General features: G+C 45.8%; 1 long non-coding RNA gene across 1 annotated transcript; it reads right to left on the bottom strand.

Annotated features, from left to right (window-relative positions):
• Positions 1-1,269: 1,269 nt before the first annotated feature.
• LOC138504052 (uncharacterized) lies at positions 1,270-5,409 on the bottom strand. The gene is made up of 2 exons (XR_011279761.1): positions 4,599-5,409; positions 1,270-1,623 (listed from the first exon to the last, which is right to left on the bottom strand). It is a non-coding gene; the product is annotated as an uncharacterized lncRNA (long non-coding RNA).
• Between the last annotated feature and the right edge of the window lie 17,113 nt (positions 5,410-22,522).

Below are 22,522 nucleotides of genomic sequence, written 5' to 3'. Positions count from 1 at the left end.
CCAGGGCTGTCTCAAGGTCTTGGCTGCTGCCAGTATCTGGATGTTCCTTCCTCTTTCTGCGCTCTGCTTGGATGGGTCTTGTGGCAGTAGGAAGCAGGCAGCAATACTGTGGGGGAACCCCAAAGTCTTTGTTTGGGCTGGGCTACGTAGCAAGTAGAAGCCCAGCACTTGGATACAGCGTGGGCCTATCCCCCAAAACTCCACTCCACTTGGGCCACGTCTGCCAGGTGTGGCCCATGGAGTCCAGCCAAACCACCTGATAAGGGGTGGACCCTTTTGCTATGTTCAGGCCCCAGGAAGGCTAAAAACATTAAGCGCCCCCTGCCGCTTAAAGAGCACCAGGCCCGGCTGTGATTAATGACCACCTGGGGGAATGGCCGAGATGTTAATCAGGCACTCGCCTGCCTGTCAGGGGAACGCCTTTCTTGATGCCTGGGCTGTGGCGGTCTAACAGCGTGGAGCGGAGCAACTCTAACCCTGGTGAAGTGTTCGCCAACAGTCAACGGGTGCTCTACTCGCGTCAATGACAGTTCTTTTAGAGTAATGGGACCCTCGTGTGCCCATGTGCAAGGGTTCCTTACTGTAACCCTTTTTCTTTTTTTCCCCGGTGCCGGCGCGGCTCTCTCGCCGGGGATCTGATTTTCTTTATTTTCATTTTCGGGATCGCTGGCGCAGCTTTACGTGGCAGGGATTCTTGCTTTCATTCCCCCTGACCAGCGGTTGGACAAGTATGCCACTCTGAGGGATGGCCAACACAACAGATTGTCCTTCCTCTGGTGGCCGCCCTATTTTCTGTGCACACAGTCCACTCTGGGCTTTGTCGCTTCTGACAATTGATTGGGGAAGCCCAAATCTCCCTGCCTGGGGTCTGCCAGTTTACAGTAGCACCTAACGGACACCCAAGCCTCGGTGGTTCAAGAGCACCCTTGAGCACGTAGCAAGCCCATCGCACAACCACTGCCTGACTAATTTCAGTAGTTTCATGGAATTACTGGAAAATGCCCACTTGCATAGACATTTGTTCGCAGGAGCAATACGCATTTGACAAAAAACAAAGGCTATGGTGCGCTCTTTTTTGGTAACAGGGGCCTGACTCATGAGGGTTGTGACAGTATCAAAAGAACAAAGACTGAGTCAAAGGCTACCTCTCCCTGATAGCGCTGGAGCAGTTGTAGACAAGATTCTAAGGCCTAGTGTGACATAATGTCTAATCCCCCACACTAGCGTGAGATGGGGGTTTAGATTCTATAAAAGACAAGGAGGCGAGTATTATGCATTTCAATCTTTACTCTGAACCACAGCAGCAAAGAATAAAAAACTTTATAAACGAAATTTTTTCAAAAAACACAACGTTATAACAATGCAATGGGAAACATCCCAGTCCAATATGGTGGGCAGGTCATGCCCTGGGGGTAGCCAATAGGGAGCGAGCCAGTCCCAATATAGGTCCATTCCTTTAGTAACTCCCCCTCTTTCTGACGCTGATCTGTCCCACACGACCACCGAACACCTTCTCCATGTGGAACGAAGAACAAACTCCCATGGAGACGCCGGGGTTGAAACCTTCTGCAACCTGGAGCTCAATCTCCCACTTCCTCCTGCATCGAAGTCATCAACTGCCCTCTGAAACAACAACCGACACCAGTAAGGGTGGGTGGGTGGGATAATACTCGCCTCCTTGTCTTTTATAGAATCTAAACCCCCATCTCACGCTAGTGTGGGGGATTAGACATTCTATGGCAAGACAGGAGGCTCATATTATGCAAGTTCAAAGCCCTTGCATTACATTCACCGCTACATGGGCAATACGCTTATGGTAAAATGTCTTAAAAGTTGATTCCCTTGACCAGTCAGCTGCTTTTAGGATCTGTTCCAAACTACCCCCCAGAAAGGCTGCTTTAGAGGCCATAGCGCCTCGGACTGAGTGGGGACCAAAAGAGGAAGTGTCAACCCCCGCCTCCCGCATAACCCATTTGATCCATCTGGCCAAAGTAGAAGGGGAGACCGGCTTATGAGGTTTCCTGTAGGAAATCAGCAGCTGAGAGGTATTGGGAGGTCTACAACCTTCAGTTATAATCTCAAAACATTTCAAACAGTTGACCACACATAGTTTACAATCTTCAGGAAAAGCTGGATAGGATATCGAAGAAGTCATGCATTTAGTCCTTCGTGAGATAAAGAAAGTAACCCCTTGAGGGGTGAACATCTTATTATCCACATCAAGAGCTCTGATATCAGAGACCCTTTTAATAGACACCAGACATAGTAACATAGCAAGTTTGGCAAATAACTGCTGCAGGGACAGTTCCTCATTAAGAGGCCAGGACCTGAAGAGCTGCAGCACCACATTAACATCCCAAAGAACCAAATATCTCGGTTGTGGCGGAACCTTAATACGGATAGATTTGAGGGCCCTTCGCACTAAAAAGTGTCTACCCACTGGTTCCCCATTAACCAAAAGATGACCGGCTGAAATAGCCGAACGAAAACCATTAACAGTTCTGTAGGCTTTCCCTTCCTTAAACAATTCTACAAGAAAATTAACCACCTCTACAGGAGGGGCAGAAACGGGATTGAGGTGCCTAGCCACACACCAGCTAACCCATCTGTTCCATGCTGTGGAATACCCTGCCTTAGTAGAGGGCGCCCAGGAGTCCCTGATGACCGCCATAGAGTCTTGCGAAAGTCCTCTGAAGCACCAGGAAGAGCTGAAATCTTCCAAGCCATAAGGGCAAGGTGTCCCTGCAAGACCAACTCGTGAGGGAGACCCTCCGGATCCACTAGCAACTGGGGATCGCGAGGGAGAAGACGGGGAATATCTATTGCCAATTCTAGAAGGGCCGGGAACCAAACTTGAGAGGGCCAAAAGGGGGCAACTAGAACCAGAGACACCGGCGAACCTGGACCAGGACCCGGGCTATCATAGCAAAGGGAGGAAAGGCATACCCCAACTGACCCGACCAATCCTGGAGGAAAGCGTCGGTGGCTAGAGCTAACGGATCTGGTCTCCAACTGTAAAACCTGGGAACTTGACAATTCAGTCTGGAGGCAAACAAGTCTATCATCAGAGGACCCCAGAGGGACTCTATGCGGGCGAAAAGAGACCTGTTCAGCATCCAATCGCTCCTGTCCTGCAGGTGCCCGGAGTTCCAATCTGCAACCTCGTTGCTGACTCCTGGGAGGTATTCCGCTTTCAAGAGAATATCCCTGTCGAGGCAAAAATGCCAAAACTCTCTCGCCAAATCCGCCAAGACTTTGGACCTGGTACCCCCCAGGTGATTGATGTACCTCACCGCAGATATGTTGTCCATGCGGAGGAGAACACAATTCCCCTGATCCTTGAGGAGACTCCGAACAGCAAAAGACCCCGCTAACAACTCTAGGCAATTGATATGGAGCAGTTTCTCTGACTCCGACCATTTCCCTCCTGTGGAGACCTGACCCAATCTGGCTCCCCAACCCGATCTGCTCGCATCTGACTCCAGAACGACATCCGGCGACGGGCCAAATATTGCCTTGCCATTCCAGGCCTCCATGTGCCTGAGCCACCACAGAAGTTCCAACCTGGCCTCTGGCGGCAATTCCACCATTTGGGAGTAAGAGAGACACTTGCGCAAATGCCTGGCCTTTAAGCGTTGCAGTGCTCTGTAATGTAGGGGAGTAGGGAAGATAGCCTGAATGGATGCCGACAACATCCCTACAACTCTGGCCAACTGCCTGAGGGAGATCCTCCCTCTCCTGAGGAGTAGACGAATTTCCTTCTTTATCTTGGACAGTCTGCTGTCTGGGAGAAGAAAGATGCAAAGCTTTGAATCTATATTGAAGCCCAGAAATTGGATACATTGCGTAGGCTTCAATATGGATTTTTTTACATTTATCACAAAACCTAGATCCTGTAAGAGGGTCACAATAAATTTCAGATGAGAACACAGAGTTTGACAATTCTGGGCCAGGAGCAACATATCGTCTAGATAAACTATGATCCGAATCCCCCTGGACCTGAGAAGAGCCATCACAGGGCGCATGAGCTTGGTGAAACACCATGGGGCCGAGGACAGGCCAAACGGAAGGGATGCAAACTGCCACACTCGACCCCCCCACTGAAACTGAAGATACTCCTGATGTGGGGGAAAGACGGGAACCACTAGGTAAGCGTCTTTGAGGTCCAATTTGACCATCCAGTCTGCAGGGAGAAGAGTATCCCTGAGTAAATGAATTCCCTCCATCTTGAAGTGGTGATAAACCACAAAAGAGTTGAGAGCTTTCAGGTTGATTACTGGACGAAACCCCTGGTCCGGTTTCGGAACTAGAAAAATGGTACTCTGGAACTGAGAGGCCCTGTAAGAGGCCGGGACTACCGCCCCTTTGGAGATGAGATCCCGTACCTCCCCATCTATAAGGGATTGTTTGACTTCGTCGAACACCAAAGGAAGGGGAATGGACAACTGGCAAGGAGGGGCATAGAACTCTATCTGATAACCCTGAATCGTTTGTAGCACCCAAGGATCCGAAGTGAGAGCCTCCCACTGTGGAAGGAACCTGGCTAGTCTGCCACCTAAACTTTTGAGGGAAAAAACTTTTAGCACCTCGGAAATTACCTGCTGGCCCTCTTGATCTTCCGGCTCCCCTGCCGGCACGTCCTCTCCAACTGGAGTTTTGTTGCGGATAGAACTGATTATGTGCTCCTCGAGCAGAGGAGGTATGGTATGCGCCACGGGGCGCAAACTGTCGGGGGCGGGAGGAGCCCTGGGAAAAACGGCCGGAGGAGCGGGCCCTACCTCGTCCAGCCTTGTTAAAAACCTTTGGGGCAAAAACCTTTTTTATATTAACCTGCGCTTTGTCCAGCGCTGTAAATGTGTGAACATAAGCTGACAAATCTTTCAGGAAAGAATCCCCAAACAAATTACCCTGAGCTGCAGGGCCACCTTCCCTCTCTGACATGTCTGCCAGTTTGGAATCCAACCTCATTAATAATGATTTCCTCCTCTCCCTACATATGGAGGCATTAGCATTGCCGAGCAGGCATACTGTACGTTGGATCCAACCCCTTAATGCGAAAACATCTATCGGGGTATTAGAGGACGCCGCCTCTTCTGCCATTTCAAAAATCTGCGTGACTGGACCCAGGATGTCCAACAGTCTGTCTTGACAACTACGCCACGCTTTATCGACCCCCTTCTTGGGGTCCTTCCCTTTCTGGGAAAGAAAAGCCGCCATAGACTGGTCTATTTCTGGCGCTAGAGCTACCTTGTCGGCGAGCAACGGTCTAGGGCATTCCGCCCGTAACTTATTACGATCCTCTTTGGCCATAGGGCGCCGGATCCAGAACTGGAGGAAAGAGGAAACCTCCTCAGAGGGTTGCCACTCAGCAGACCTGGGGTGTTGTATCAGGGCAGGATCAAAGAAAGGAACACCACTACCATCGAGCAGGGGACCCCCTTGAGGGACTACCGAGGTCACCTTCCTTTTTTGCCTCTTAGGGGGCGAATCAGAATCATCTGCACTGTCAGAGGATGAGACATCAATAGGGGGCTCCACCGGCGCGAAAGGCACGGGGGCCGGCCAGGGGGTGGAAGAGATAGGTCGAGATTCTTCCCACCCGCGCTTTAAATTACCCTTAGGGGAAGCAATAGGAGATATGGCCACTAGGGGACTGAGTTGTCCCTGGGTATGTTTAGTTTTAACCTTACATTTTCTGGGTGCCTGGGACTCCACAGATGGGACAGCGTCCTGGGAGGGATGAAAATCCGCAATGCGGGTAATTAATCTGTCAAAGGCTGACGCCAAAGTATTATTCAAATTAGATAAAGCGGAGTCCAAAGAGGACTGAATAGCTTGAGCCACTAAAGGCTGGGAATGACAGGCTTGATCCCCAATGTTTTCAAGTACCTTCTCACTTTTTTTGGCAGTGCGCACTTGAGTGCTGGCATCTGTAGAGGAGGGAAGCACTCCTTTGTCCATGACAGCACCAATTTCTTTGGTAAAATAGAGATATATATATATATATACCGTTATTTAAACACAGCCGGGTCAAAGCTGCACTCACACAAGCCGAGCAGGCTGTAAGGACTCAAGTTAATAGTGTGCCACAAACTACAGGTAAGGGCCACCAAGGCAGAACATGGGCAGTGTCTGAATTCCCACAGACAAACACGCGAGCAGCGTGTGAGGGCAAAGAAGCAACATTTTTAAACCTACAACAACTGTAACACTATTACTAATTTATAAAAGAAAATGGAACATATTACGAAAAAAATAAAAATATAAATTTTTTGTGGCGGAGAGCAGGCACGAACTGCTAAACCTGCCTTTCACAAGGCAGCACGCTTACTGCGTGAGCCACAGAGCTCCCTAGGCTACAAAGCAACAACAATGTGAGTGAACTCGCTCGAATAAATCACCTCAGGCGAACGCGGGCGAGATAAACAAACGCTCCGCTTGCCTGAGGAAAGTCAAAGCATATACAATGTATCAAGTAAAAGAAACGCGTTCTCCCAAACGCTGCTCCCTGAAACCAAGTGATATAATTAACACTTCAAAGCACACAGTCTAAGAGAAAACCAGAGGTGTGACTTAGCTTGTGGGTCAGCAGCAAAGAAAGAGGGGGAGTTACTAAAGGAATGGACCTATATTGGGACTGGCTCGCTCCCTATTGGCTACCCCCAGGGCATGACCTGCCCACCATATTGGACTGGGATGTTTCCCATTGCATTGTTATAACGTTGTGTTTTTTGAAAAAATTTCGTTTATAAAGTTTTTTATTCTTTGCTGCTGTGGTTCAGAGTAAAGATTGAAATGCATAATATGAGCCTCCTGTCTTGCCATAGAATTAGATTACACCAGTAGTGCGTTTAAAAATTCGACCACAATATCTAGTGAACAGAGGTCAGATAAACTGTGGATTTGAAACATGCCAAAGGATTTGATGTTAACATTTGTTTTTACAGTGCTAGAAGCATCGGGTTGTTATGTTTCGTAATGAGATATGATTGAATGTATGGCTCATATCAGGGCTTGTCAGACAAAGGTTATCTGACCTCTGTTCACTAAATATTGTGGTCGAAGTTTTAAACACAATTGTGATTGTCTAAATGGTCTCAATTTGTCTACTTATCTAGAATACATTTATTTTTACTTTATTTCTGTACACTACTGGCGTAATCTAATTATGTTACAATAGGCCTTAGAATCTTGCCTACAACTGCTCCAGCGCTATCAGAGAGAGGTAGCCTTAAACTCAGTCTCTGTTCTTTTGATGCAACAAGCTTCTGACCTTTTCTGTTCAGTGCCATGCATTGCTCGCTTTACGCTGACTCTACAGAGATTTCCCTCCAGCAGACCAAGGTGGCGATTTGGCACTTCAGAAAAAGTCAAAAATTGATTAATATATCATACGGTATGAACATATGGCTAATGCCAGGTATATGACCTTTGAATGTCATATATGTCTGGTCATTCTCGATTATGGCCTGACAAGTGCACATGGTTTGAACACATCTTTGGGATATCTGTCAAATGTACCTGTAATTTGCAGGTGATTGCATGTTATTCCTTGTGCATGTGTTCTGCGTGTTAATTATAGCAGGACCCTAAACTATAGACAGTTGTCCTTGGGATTGATAGACTGACAGATAGTAACCCCCGTCCCATCATTAGCACTGTGCCCGTAGAATACGGCTGTATCTCATTCAGTCCAGCAATCCCATAGTCACTGATATAGCAATCCATGCCATGCCTGAACCCTCCTCATGCTACGGCTATTATAATCTCACTACACTAGCCATCTAAATTGACAAGTGTTTGTAATTATTAATACTTTTTGCATGCAATGAAATGCTCTTTTATTTCAAATCTGGAGAATTCACCCCATAGTGCCTAAAAACCATAACAATGGCAGTGTGGCGCTATACAAACATCAAGTAACGTAACATTACATACAAACTATAACAGCATTTCATCTGTAGCCATCCTTCCCTTTCTCAGCTGTTCAAATCTTTCACATGTGTTTAGCCTTCTTTTCCCTTAGCCCTCGGCCTCCCTTTTCTATTCTTTCACAGACCAAGGTGTGGTTACCCCTGGTGGGGCAAGCCTCAGCTGTGGTCATTGGGGCAGAATTAAAAGTCTTAATATAACAGAGCATATATGATGGAGTAACGTGACTCACAAGCACTAGGCCTGAGACCACAGTCTGCAGGTGCTGGGATACCTTAGCATGTGGCAGACAGGATGGGACCCTGACCTCTTTCTGCTGTCACTGTGTATGTATGTATTTCCCCGTCTGGTCTTTCTTCCGGGGGTACGCACGTTTGTACGCTTGACCCTTGACCCTCTCCCCATAGTTCTTAAACCACTCACCTCTCGATTGTCTCCAGTCTGTCTTTATCCTTCCTGTGTCAAGCCTCTGAAACTAGATGTCAAACTCCAGATGTGGTCTTTAGAACTCAGCACTATACCGCAGGGTCCCGCTCATCTAATGTTTGCACCAGCGCTAAAACTGCGCAAATACGCGTTGCGTCCGTTTTGCTGCTTGCATAATTCGTGAGGGAGCAAACAGGCTTTAGCGCAATACGGTTCCCCAAAGGTTTTAGCACTGGGCTACAGATTAAGCCGTTTTCTTTTTGTTGTACGTTTGCTCCGTGATATAAAAAGCAAGAGATGTTACAACAAAGAAAGTCCCACCTTTCAATTTGGAAACATATGTAACATATTTCTATGTTTATAAAAGATGGCTTGCATACTACACAAACCACGGTAAGGTACGCACATAAATATATAAATGATTACATTTATATATTTGTTTCCAGTGCCTTGCTATGGTTTGTGTACTTCAAGATGGCTTGAAAAGTACATACACCATAGTAAGGTGGGCACACAAATATAAAGCATTTATATATTTGTGTTCGTACCTTATGGTTTGTGTACTTTCCAAGCCATTTTTGTTAAACATGTCTATGTTTATAAAAGATGGCTTGAAAAGTGCACAATTCAATACATCTTTTATAGAGCTTTGCCAATGGATAAAGACGCCTTGGGCTTTGTCCATCATTAAAGCTTTATAAAAGATGCCTTGAATTGTGCACTTTTCAAGCCATTTTTTATAAACCTCGAAAAATGTTGAGCAGTCCACAGGTTCGCCGAGGGTTAAAGACGCCTCAGCGACCTGGGGAAACAAAGGCACAGTAACTTCCTCTCCTGACCCCTAACACGCGGGGCCACCAGAGGCAGTTACAGTGACTGACAGAAGTGCCAGCCAGATACAGCGATGCTGTGGCTGGCTGACACTTCTGTCAGCTTGCCCGACCTAATGGCGGGCGCATCTCTCATTGCGCCTATGGCCGCAACGGGCTAATGCATCCTGCGAATGTTGAGGTGGGACCAGTGGGCCCTGGCTGAGCCCCGGCTCAACCCCACTTTTAGGAGATTGCCGGGGCCTGCCCACTTAAAGCTTGATTAGGCTGCTTGTCAAATGTCTATGCCATGCCTTCACAAAAGCTGAAAATGTTGGCTTTGCCAATGCTTGTTTCCTTTCCCTGCTGCAACCAGAGTTGGTCCATCAGGGCAGAGATCCAGTCTAAAGGAGACTATTTGCTATGTTTGTGGTTGGGCTATGTCAGCCTGTTATATACAATGTTCGGCTAAATCGTGCTATGCCAGGTTACACAATCCAGGGCACGGTTTTAGGTCCCACAATGTGTGGTCAATTGCCCAGGACTCCTTCCAACTGGCCAGAGACACTCCAAGACACTCGAATCCCATGACCTCACAGCCTTCCATGGGAGCACGAGACAATGTTGCCAGACACATGTCAGGTACTGAAATGGACTGCACACTGCACCTTACAACTGCAGCACTGCCAAGCTGACAGATACGACCAGAAATGTCTACATTGTCTTAAAATCCCATGATGCTGTGGCCAATATCAAACCCTGATGTGCTTTAAAATTGTAAAATGTGCTAGTAATTGGACGCTAGTTCAAATAAACATTTCTTGGGGAGAAATGGCAATGGGCCCTGGCAAGAAGCTCCCACCCGCCTGACAAACTGTCTGTGGGTGGCACCTCTCCCACCATTTGAAATGCCAGTCCCCCTTCCCTCACACATTTTGGGTCTAGTTGCACCCCTGATCCCAGACACTGTACTATGCGCTTTATAAAAAAAGAAAAAACCCTCAGTGTGAATAACACATTGAAAATCAAACAAAGACAGTGGAAGTGACGAATGCATAATTCTGAATAATAATGCTACCTGAATGATATGATATGATATGATATGGCATTTATAACGCGCCTATACACAAGTGTTTCAAGGCGCAAAGAGGCAAGGGAGGGAGAAACAGAGGGAAGACAGACAGCAATCCTACTAGGCCCGGGGTCATTCAGGTCGCGCAAGTTCATGGGAAGGGCGGAAGGGGAAAGTGCATGGGGAGGGGGAGAGGACAGTGCAGTACATGGGATAAAAAATAAATAAAGTACGGCCAGCAGGTGTCAAGTGCAAGGGTAAGTGCAGACAACAGGTGTCAAGTGCTGGTAGTGCGACTGTAGGGATAAAGAAAACAGTCCTCAAGTGCAGGGGTTGCTAGGAAGGCAGTGCAGGTGTGTTTGACTGGTGGGGGAGGGACCTGGGCCCGAGATCAGAGGGTGGCCAGGTAACCAGTGCAGTTTCAGCAAGGCGGTCAGCAGGGGAGAGGAGGAGAAAAAGCAGAATCAAAGAGAAAGGTTTTGAGATGCTTCTGGAACTGGAGATGATTCTCGTCAAGTTTCAGGGAGGCAGGGAGGCTGCTCCAGAGGGAGGCCCCAGCCGAAGAAAGAGATCTACCACCAACTCGTTGCTTGGAGAAGTGACTGACCCTGAGGGAGTTGGAGGCGGATGAGCGAAGAGCTCGAGAGGGAAGATATTTAGGAAGCGAGAGTTGAAGATATTGAGGACCCACGGCTCAGAAGGCCTTGTGGACAATGCAGACAAACCAGAATGAAGTGGAATTAATCAATAGCAAGCATTGGCAATGCCAACAGTTTTGGCCTTTGTGTAAGCATGGGAAAGGCATTTGCCAGGCCCTGCCGTAGTGGTATTAACTTCCCATCGATGGTAGCAGCTGCAAAACTGTGCAGGTACCTGGGCATATGGCAAATGCTAATCCTTGTATACAAGCCAAAACTGTTGGCTTTTCCAATACTTGTTTTAGCAGGACTTAGTGAAGGACACATAGTGCTTAAAAACCAAGTGGCTGAAGGCAGATGTTGTTGACAAATATATGACACCAGTCACGCATTTACAGCTCCAGTTAAGTCATTGGGCCTCATTTTAGGTCTGAACTGCCGGGTGTAATGGCACTCGCCTGCAGAGTTTTCACAGAAGCACCGGCACTGTTAGCAACGGTGCCGGTGCTTCCGTATCCCAATCTCCCCATCCCCCCACCTATGGGACTCAACAGGAATGGGGAACAACTTCTTCCGGTGCCTAACATCCCGGGCCGACAGGGGACTTGTATGTCCCGGTGGCAGGGAGCATTGTATGATGCATTTAGGTGTTCCGTCCTCTTAGAAATGCTACCTGTGTTGACTTTATGGACAGGACTTGGCTAATGCTTCTTTCCCATTCCGTCCACTACTTTGGATGGAGATATGAATGCCTTATGCGAACTCATCGTGGGAGATGCATCTGCGACTTTTTGGAGCATGTATAGAGTGTGGGGGGCTTGATTTATTTAAACCCCACACACTTGGAGCTTCTCCTAAAGTGACAGTGGAATTGTCTTTCTCCATGTGAAAAGTGCCTGCCTAAAGATCCGGCCTGGTGTGATAGGACAGGGGACTTACCACACCCTTGGCACGGAGCCAGCCGGTGGCGGCACTCGGCCCCTGTGGCCTCCCCACCTCCTACCCCAAGACACGAGCAGAGGACTTGGTCACAGCGTGGTGTCCCTCCCAGTCTTTGCAAGCGCAGAGTGGAAAGCATATTCCTCTTGATAGATTGCTTTCAGCATCACGGTGCCTAGATACCTCCGGTTGGGGCGCTATACAAATTCCTAAATAAATAAATAAATACGAGTCCAGCATCCAAGTCCTGACTTAGTATGTGTGCGGCCTTTGGCAAACCACCATTGCCTCCTATAACTTGCTTTCTGGAATGTGTATTGCTTCAGCCTTGTGGCTGTTGCAAGTTGCCCGGAAGCAGTAAAAACATCTGGTCCTTTATTTATTGTGATTAAAGCAAGTGTGCGTGTGAGGGAGAGAGAGAGAGAGAGATAGTAGCCTTGCGTACAATGGGCAGTATGTAATGACTACATTTCAGTATGCAGTGTACACATCTATGAACCTTGAATTTTGTCCCAAACGGCCCACCATAGCATACGGTGGTAGCCGTGTGCTTCATAATCCCCCTAGCTGGGGCTGCAGCGCTGCCATATGATATCTTCTCTGAGGAATGTAGTCACATAGCAGAGACACAAACTTGGAATGTCAAGAGTAAAAAATGGTTAAAAACAACTGCAAAATGAATTAATGCTAAATCCAGGAGTGGAGACGGAGGTTGGTTTCCGGTTCTAGGTATGGAAAAAGCGTAGGAGTAACTTTATGGGCCAATAATATCGGCAGGCTACGCTGATGGGAAATGGGGAGACTTTCTGACAGGCGGGGTGGGGGGGCGCAGGGAGAGAGACGGTCAGGTGTCAGGGGCAGGGCACGTGCATGCTGTTTATTCCTACCGGTTTTTCTGACTGTCCAGTGATGCTCGAGTCCAAGTATGTCTAAACCTGGAAAATCTCTCATCACAAGGAAGAGTGTCCTAGAATGTCTGGAATGCCCCGGGCCAGGCCTCTGGCGGCCATTCCTTGCAGACAGCACAGGTTGTATCAGTCCAAGACGAAAATACTGAAAATAGAAACGTCAAACCTATTAATCCAGGATGTGGTGGGCGGTATTCCGCAACTCCTTGATTTTCACTCAAAACCATTCCCTGGACCAAAAACCCCAAGTCGGATTTGTCAATACAACGTGGGAGTCAGTCCCGGTCAAATCCATTGCATGTTTTCAGGATGTCCAGAAAGCATACATTTTAACAACGCAAATCTAAACGGGAGTTATTTGCATAGTGGTTGTCTTGAAAACATGGTGTGGTTGGGGCTCAGGAGGGCTTGACGTGGAGACAGTTGAGCTAGGTCAGTCTTTGGCAATCTGCAGCCCCCATTTTTGCCTACAACGTCCATCAGCCCAAGCCATTATAGTCAATGGTGAAGGATCATGGGAGTTGGAGGCCAAAATTTCTGGATGGCAACAACTGGTCTAGGTAGTACCTACGTTGGGCACCTATTTGTTTCTCACTGACGCATAATGTTTTTGCTGCACTACTGACAGATTAAAGACATCGTTAGATGGCCCACGTCTAGTGTGAGATGATCTGGCTGGACTGTTGCTTTGTATGCCGCCTTTTGCCTTGCACTTTTGCACTGCGCCCTGCAAATGAAGTAAACGCTGCCTATCCTGTTGGCATATCAGGCAGCGCGCACAATGGACCCGTAAGGAGTGACGAGGCAGTGTTCTTTGTATTCTCCACTATGTTTCCAGACCTGATTGCCAGCAGTGTTTTCACTAGCTCCATTGCTAGGGAGGAGCTAGAGTTTAAAAACCCCTCTCACTCGCGGAGCGACGCAGAGTGACGAGGGAGTGTTCTTTGTGTTCCTTGGGTTGTGCCGGGTTGCGCAGGGAGGAAGAAGTTAAGCTGACCACGTTTACCCAGCGTTTACCCAGCACAAATGGTCCAGCATTCCAACATGGAAACAAGACGGCAACTTTGTGTGCGTGCAAAATCTACACGCTGCGAGTCAGCTCCTGCAAGGATCCCTAGGCAGACGTTGAAACAGCCGCTGAAGTATCAAGTGAGTGAAATCAGCTGTCAAAATTGAAATACTTCAACGATGAAAGATGCAGAAGTGACTGAGGGGGTTGAGGATGTCCTCTGCTCTGCTGGAAGAAGAGGATCAGGTTTTTTATTAACCCTCCCATTCTCCCTCCCCTTAGATGCGGTGAAAGTAAGTGCGGTTGAGAATGTACTAACATGCATGGCTGATGACGAGCCGAGGGTGGTTAATGCTGCTAATCCTTCCTGGAGCATTTTACAGCCAGGCAGTTCCTCCTCCTCTTCCTCTGAAGCATACCAGCCTGAGAACAGGTCTCTGCCCCATAGATTGGCTGCTTCTCTGACCCCGGATCCCTCGAACAGAAATGCATGATACCTCCATCAACCACCTGAAGATAACTCAGGTGGAGGTGGTAGTGATAAAAATGTTGACACGGAGGATCACTCGCAGTGCGTCCCTAGAACTGACACACCGACCCTATTTGTGCCTGAATGCATGTGCGACATGGGCATCAAGGGGGCGACATTATTTCATAAAAGAGATCAGAAGAGCTGCAGAGAAGGTTCAGACTCTGACTATCACACGCCTAGAACAGCCTATGGGGAAAATAAGTGGCCTGACACTCAGTACCCCTTGAGGATGGACAGATCTATGCCGCAACATCAGAAAAGAGCTGGCTTGACCGAGCCTACTGATACAATCAAAGACAATGGCCTGATTGCTGCACCAAATGTGAAGACGCCGAAAAATGGTCCCTCTTCTGAGGGTCATTTACAGGAATTTCCACGAGTACAGAGTAATTCCCCTGCAATGCAAAATATGTCAATTTATGGCATTCAGTGTACTAACTCTAACAGCGGTACTGCAAACCCACCATGTGTGCAACCAACTTTTGACTGTGGGATAAATATTGAACATGAGCCGGTAACAAATAATGACAGGCGCAACTCTCTCGCCGTCGCCGATCAGATCATGAAAGACATTACGGCCCTGATTGAAAAAGTGAATATGAGTAAGGAGAAAGAAGTAGGCAGTAAGCAGTCTGCCGGCAAATACAGCGCCTCAACAAACACTGGCACAGAGTCAGAAAGTGGGCTCAAAACCTGGCAGAAAGGGACAGAATCTTTCAATATACCAAACATAGAAAAAAAACTGTTCAATCAAAAAGAAGACGGGTGGACTCAAGTTCAACGACTGAGCTCTGTTGCTCTCAAAAAAGAAACCCAAAGGTGATAAAGCTAACGAAAGCTGATCCCAGGAAAAAATATAAAGCAATATCTAAAGGAAAGAGTCAAGATTCTCGGGTATCACTGTCTGAGTCTTCTACGGATGATTCTTCTACCGATGACTCTTCGACTGATGTCACCCACCAACAAAGAAAATATAATACATTGAGACCACCTACCAATGCCAAACGGCGAACAAATAACAAGGCCCTGCTACTAAAGAACTTCATTCGGCAAGTTACAGAAAATCTAATCAACAAGCTGAGGCCTAATTTATTGTCAGCTATGGCTATTGCCATTACACCTCTAGCCAAAATATATACGAACAATTCAATGAGAGCTACAGAGACCAAAATACTCCGATTGCTCTGGTAAATACCAAAATGAGTAGTGTGGAGATGAAGCTACAAAAAGTGAAAATTCAGTCCCAAAAGGACAAGCAAAAAGACGAGCTATCAGCTAGCATACTGAAGGAATCTCTAAAAAGCTCAGGTGAAAACAAAATGTTGTTGGCAGGGTTGGCCAAAGAAGCCTTATCAATTTTAAGGAAATACCATACCGAAGGAAACAAATGTATGATCGCTCAAAACGACTCATACAAAGATCAGAACAAATCTTTGCCCAATAAGGAGTGCCGTGCTGGCAAGATTAACCACACAAATAAGAATGACACTGGTGCTATGAGACCGTATGCAGAGCCACAAGCTGTGCTGCCGCTCCAACCTTGTGCTACTACCAATGATGGCAAGCTGTTGCCTGAAAAGCCTTGTACTAAAGCTAATGAAATAGACATGCCTACTGCTTCGACTTCAAAAAATGGCAGTGGGTTGTCATTCGAAAACTTGAGTGCAGAGGCCAAGCTAATCGCACAAGCTGAAAATCGCAAGGTTCTAGCAGAGAACATCCCTGTGCGAAAGATAAGTGAGGTAGCTGTGGTGAAAAGTTCTAACAACTCTATACCTTCCTCCTCTGAAAAAGAAACTACAGATAATTCAACAAAAGAATTCTACCCCATCTTTGGAAAAAATATAAAAATAGCTGAAAAAGCTAAGAACTCAAAGATCGTAAAGAAGGATATGCCACACTTGAAGAAAAAAACAAAGAACATGACAGTGGGAAAAAATCCAAATTCCAAGAACCCTTGTAAGTTCCTGAGAAATCTTAAGGCGCTGAACTTGACAATTCAAACGTCCAGCAACACCACAGCTGGCAAAGTGCCTAACAAAGCCTTAATGGTGAAAACAGTAGTATGTGAAAATAAAGAGTCTGACCGAGAGAAAACCAAACAAATTCTACTGCACCGTTGGTAGACGCCACATTTGAGGATTTATTGGATGTATCTACATATGAAATAACCGACGAGGATGAGGTAAGTGACCAAGCGTCAGAAGAGGAGGATCAGATACGAAATTCATCACCTCACGACGCAAATAATAATAAAGGCAAGACAGATACTGAGTGCCCTTGTGAAGAAACAAAAACATGGAAACGAATGGTTGCCAATTTATCACCGGAAAAGAAATCGAATGCTACTGAAAATAACAAGAGGGAAAAGGCTGTGTCCTTTCAAGAATTCCTCACATTGAAAGAAAAAAGGGAGAGGATGCTCGAGAAACTAAAAAAGGAGGAGGACAGAACCAAGAACTACAATGTCGATGGAAATCCACCCTCACAAACTGAAAAGAAGAAAAATCTACAAGACGTTAAGATAAAGGAAGAACCATTTGCTAAGAGAAATCCAGGTGTTCAATCTTCTGAGGAATCATGGAGGGTCGACAGAAGAGCAAAATGTACAAGCCAAAAACTTGCGAGAAATTGATTGTGGGTGGATCTAATTTTCGAATACTTCTAGAACGAACCGAACCAAAAGAAGATGGCCTGATTCTAAATCGCTTTAACGTCATGCAGCTCCAGCTCCTAAAGCATGTACCTAACATGAAGATGATTTCTTCAAACGATATTAAAAGAGTGGAATTCATTGGTGACGCAACCCTAGATAGAGCAGTGTTACATATCCACTCAGAGGTTGTGCACAATCTAATTCTGAGAAATGCCGAGGACTTATTCCATCTTGGATTCTCAATAGAAAAGATAATCAACAAGAATGAGCCAGAGAAAAAGCCGCACTGTTCCACTCACAGTGTAAATGAGGATTGTGCTTCATCTCAAGGTCCCACAAAAAGCCAGAAAAATATATGTGAGGCCAAAATCACTCACAAAGTAGTTCAAGCACAAAGTAGTTCAAGATGAGTCAAGTTGGGACGATAAAAACATCAGTGAATTAATCTAATCAAAATATCCTCTCAGAGTTACTATCGAAGCGCAAAATTGCAGAAAAAGTACAAACCAAATTGAGGAAGTACAGCTAAGAGGAGCTATTGGTGATAACTGGACCTGGATGGCTGGAGCCTTACATTCTACAAATCGCAGTTAACATAAGGATGGATTGGATAAAAACCTGAAAATAGTGGGCTCCTGGAACACACGCGGCTTCACTCATTTACTGCAGTCTTCTATTAGTATTCTGCAGCCCTTGGATATAATTTGTTGTCAGGAAACATGGCTCACTGAACCACCTGTCGTTGACAGTTTTGATTTTGCTTTCAATCCTGCAATAAGCAAAAACAGGGTTCGGGAATGTTTACCATGGTCAGAAGGAAAAGTGGCTTACGAATTAAAACCTCAAAAAATCTTAGCCCTATATTCAAATAACCACAGTGACAAATCATTGCCTGAATGATTTACACACAACAAAGATACATCTAATTAACATATACTGGCAACACAAAGCGGTTGGTGAAACTGCATTTGTGGACCAATTATGTGATCTTGTGGATGAGATATCAGAGTCCGAAGACAATGCCTCTATCATCATATGTGGTGATTTCAACATGGACCTCCTAACAACAACTGAGAATGGAACCAAAAAGAGACGTTCACAAAATCTGAGGACCGTCATCTGGGAAGAACTAGATGCCAGGTGTATGGACATTCTAAATGGCAACACATTAGGTGACATTCCGGCGCAAGCAACTTGGGAGAGAGGTCCGCAGACAACGATTCTAGATTACTTTATAACATCAAAAGCAATGACAACCAGGATGCAAAACATGAAAGTCTCTAAAACCGATCAAAGTGATCATAATCTAGTAACCATCTCCTTCAAAATGGAACATTCAGAAAAGACAGTGAAATGGGAACAAAAAATGTAAGTCCTACCTGGTGGAAATCGGCTGAGAATGAGTAGCACAACAATAAAAGATCTTACAGCGAAATTAAACAAGTGGAATAACGAAAATGAAGGAGAAAAGATCGAGTACGACACACTTCTACACGTATATAAAGCTCCAACACATACGACACACTTCTACACGTATATAAAGCTCCAACACAAATAAATCAGAATGCCAGAGTAAAAAAACACGTATACGACCCAGAAGTTGTGGGGAAAAAAAGAGATTTGAGAAAATATTTGTACACAATTGATAGTAGCAACAAATCGAGAGATGAAAAAAACACACAAAAAAAGAAAAAGAAATTGCAATACAGAAACTGGATCAAAAGACATTAAGCGGCAATGGAACAAAAAAGATGCTGTGGCCATGATGTCTTGTTTAGCTCAAAGAAATCCAAGAGACTTTTGGGCAGCAATAAATGACCTAGAAAAACCTCAAACTCCTAGTCTAATCAATGTAGTTACTGAAACCCAATGGACAGCCCATTACACTGCACTCTTCCAGAAGAATAAAAACAACGAACCACCTGAAATGGCAACTGAGCCCCTGTGGAATCTCTGTATATAGAGAGAGAGAGGACTTCCTAAATAATATTAAGAGCCTAAGTACATCCCGGGCGCCAGGACCCAATGGCTTAACAAATCAAATGCTAAAAAAGAATCATGAGGAATGGGCGGACTTTGACTTTAAGTTGTTCAAGATGGTAATAACACTTGGAAGAGTCCCCCAAACATGGAAAAGAGCTATATTTGTCCCGATTTTTAAAAAAGGCTAAAGGTTGGAAGCCTATAACTACAGACCGATCGCACTACTCGATGTAGTTTAGAAACATTTTGCCAGTCAGCTACTGAAGCAATTAACAGCATGGATCCTGGATGCAGAAGTAGCGGATGTATGACAAACTGGATTTGTCAAAGGAGTGGGCTGTAACTTAAACCTATTCATCTTGAACACACTGAAAATGGAGACGATAAGACAGAAACAAGCAATCTATATTGCATTTATTGATCTGGCCGATGCCTTTGATGGAGTAGACCGAGATATGCTGTGGAAAATAATGAAAAGTAAAGGATGGCCAACAAGCTTGGTTGCTGCAATAACTGCTCTTTACTCAGACACCTCTGTACAAGTTCGTCTGGACCAGAGAGGACATCTCACCGCCCCATCCTAACTAATTGTGGAGTCAAACAGGGCTGCCCCTTAGGAGCTACTCTCTTTAATTTCTTCATATCGGACGTGGGTGAGGCACTGAGAAACGTAATCTATTTCCCTCCCACAATCCACAAAGAACATATTAATATGATCTTATATGCAGACGACATTGCAATCTTGGATCTAACGCCAATCGGTCTCCAGAGGAAGATCGATGCCTTAAAAGCCTACATTGAAACAAATAAACTGGAAATCAACATACAAAAAACAAAGATCCTTGTATTGAAAAACTTACAAGGTGCACACAATCTAAATGTGTGTGGTAAGTTCCAATGGAAGCTGGGCAACGATGTTATCAAAGTTGCCTCCGAGGCAAAATATTTAGGCATAACAATAAGTGCTAGCATTTGTGACGAACCGATGGTCAAAAAGCTGGTGTCCAAATGTAATCAACTTGCTGCCCAAGCCTCCAAACTTAATACAAAATACGGAAAATTCTCTATGGTCCAAGTTGTTCGCTTCTATCGAAATAAAATACTACCCGCACTGACATACGGAGCGGAGACTCTATTTGGAATCTGTTAAGAGTTTTGGACAAGATGCGAACATGTGATTTGGCGAAGAATCCTCAAATTGCCTAAAGGCTTTCCAAATGCCTGCATGAGGTACGAACTAAGTCTTTCATCTATGCATGTTACTGTTACATTGGATGCACTAAACCTTTACAGAAAAATTGTAGAAGATAACATTGCTCCACAGTTTGGTATACTAAAACAAAAGAAAGAGGAAAGAAGGGATGGCCTCTTTAAAATCTGGAAAGCATCCTGTGAAACCATCTTCAATCAACTTAACACTAATACACAAACTTTAGTGCAGAATCCGGATGCAGTTAATAAAAAAATGCTGACATTGGACTGGATTGAGACACAAGATAAGAGAAGGAAACACAAAAGAATGAAAAATGCTCCATTCGAAGCAAAGAAACTAAATGAACTCCCAAAATACCTGACGCAATTTCCTTGCAATAGGAGGAAAAGAATCTTTATGCTCTTCAGGCTAAACGAATGGGAAACAAAGGAGACTCTGCACCAAAGAAGAGTTGGAATGGAGGAAGACGAGACATGTCGACTCTGCAAGACTGGAGAAGACACACTGAAGCATCTGGTGTTAACTTGTTCGAGTCTACGAGATGACAGAACGAGGTATATGGGACATGAGTTAGACAAATGCTCTACATATACTGTTGAAGAATGGTGGAGAACCCTCCACGGAGGAGAAAATAAAAAACTAACTTTTGCATTGATTGCATTTTTAGAAGTGGTGGCAAGATACCTGAAAGCAAAAAGTGAAGTATCCGGCTAAAAGACTATTGAAACTCCATTCTAAGGAAATGAAAGTAATGTAGAGCTGTGTAGGAAATTGTTATGATTGGAATTTTTAAAAGTTTGTAATAAACTAAATAAAAAAAATTTTAAAAAAGGAGTCTGCATTAGTATGACCAGACGTCCCGGTTTTCCCAGGACAGTCCGTGGAAATCGCTGTGCGTCCCGGGAGTTTTTTAATTTTAAAAACCCTGTTTGCAACTGTGGGAGCTACGGTCCCAGTTTTTGCCGGGACCCGATTTTGAAATCATGAAATCGGGTCCCAGCGCGACTCTTCCTGCACGAATGGGGGCGTGAAGTGCTTTTCACACCTCATTTCCTCCCCTTCCCCTCCCCGGCGCTCTCCTCCAAGGAGAGGATTGTGCCTGGGAGCACCCCCGCCCCTCCTAGCCCCCCCCATAAAAGGCCAGTGACATAGAAGTAGGACTACTGTTTGATTTGTATTTACGGCAGTCCTACTTTTATGTCTATGGCCTGTCCGGGATTTTTATTTTTTTTAATCTGGTCACCCTAGTCTGCATGGTTTTTGCTGGTGCATGCGGATTCCCAGCATTTGTGCCTGCATGAAAATACATGCAGGCTCAAAAGTTGGTATGGCGGTAAATCAGCGAGCGATGGAAACGCGAGTTACGTTCCGCTCCACCTCTCCACCATACAAATTGATGAAAATGAGCCGTGACGTCAATGGAAGGAGTAAAAGGCTAGCTTTTAAGAGTTTCATTAACGTCACACTGCGTCCAAAATGAGTCCCATAGTGTGGTGTTTGTAGCCTAGCTAAACGTTGCACATGACGCACACAACTCACAGCTCCCATTCCAGCAATCTACACTAAACACAATAGTGAAGTACCTACAGTGTGCCTGTGCACATGATACAATATTGGGGCAGTAAAAAAAAACATGAAGCTAAAAACAGAGCTGTTGGCTTTGCTGCTGCGTGCTTCCGGTGCAGGCTCGTGTTGCGAGGGGCTGCTCTGAGCCCACACTCCTGCCTTTGTGCCAGACCAGTGAGGCCCCGGCAGCCGCTTCCACCTCCAGGGAGGTATCACTGACTCCCCCCTCACTCGCACTTTTCTTCCTACCGCCTGCGTTTTATGTGCATTTTCTGGGAACCCCAGCAACATCTGGAGCCTTTGTGGGGTAGCTGAAGCTTTCGTGGAAGACAGGCGGTATCACCACCCCCTCAGCTCCCCCCACCCCTCCTTCATGAGCAGAAAGCCGCAACAGGCCACGCGTGAAAGGATTCGGACGCAGGCCCCACTGGAAGGCATATATATCTTGCTATTACTTTAACACGTGTGATGCCTTTTTGGCAAGAGTAAGGTAGAAGAGAAAGAAATGGACCAATGAGAGGCAGATGAGTAGGGAACCGGAGGAGGTAGTGGAATGGATCAGAGTGCACCCCCTTCTTTCAAAGAGGGGGTATCACTTCTGATCAGTCGTTAAGGAGGTGATTAGTAGCCGTGAAGCGTGAAGCGCTGTGCTCGGAAATATTATGAATTCATGCATCCTGCTGCAGACTTATGCAGTGGGTGTATAGTCAATGCAGCGCTCCAGGGTGCAGCCCTTTCATATGTGTGGTAGCATTTGTAAAATGTATTGTATTATTTATTGGGTATTTATAATGCGCCTATACGCAATGTATTTCGAGTCCCAAGAAGACAAGAGGGTG

The sequence above is a fragment of the Ambystoma mexicanum genome, chromosome 11 (assembly GCF_040938575.1).
Source record: "Ambystoma mexicanum isolate Mex_15411 chromosome 11, UKY_AmexF1_1, whole genome shotgun sequence".
NCBI classification, from domain to species: domain Eukaryota; kingdom Metazoa; phylum Chordata; class Amphibia; order Caudata; family Ambystomatidae; genus Ambystoma; species Ambystoma mexicanum.
Note: the sequence above shows the minus strand (reverse complement) of the source record. Positions and strands in the feature narration are given on the sequence as shown.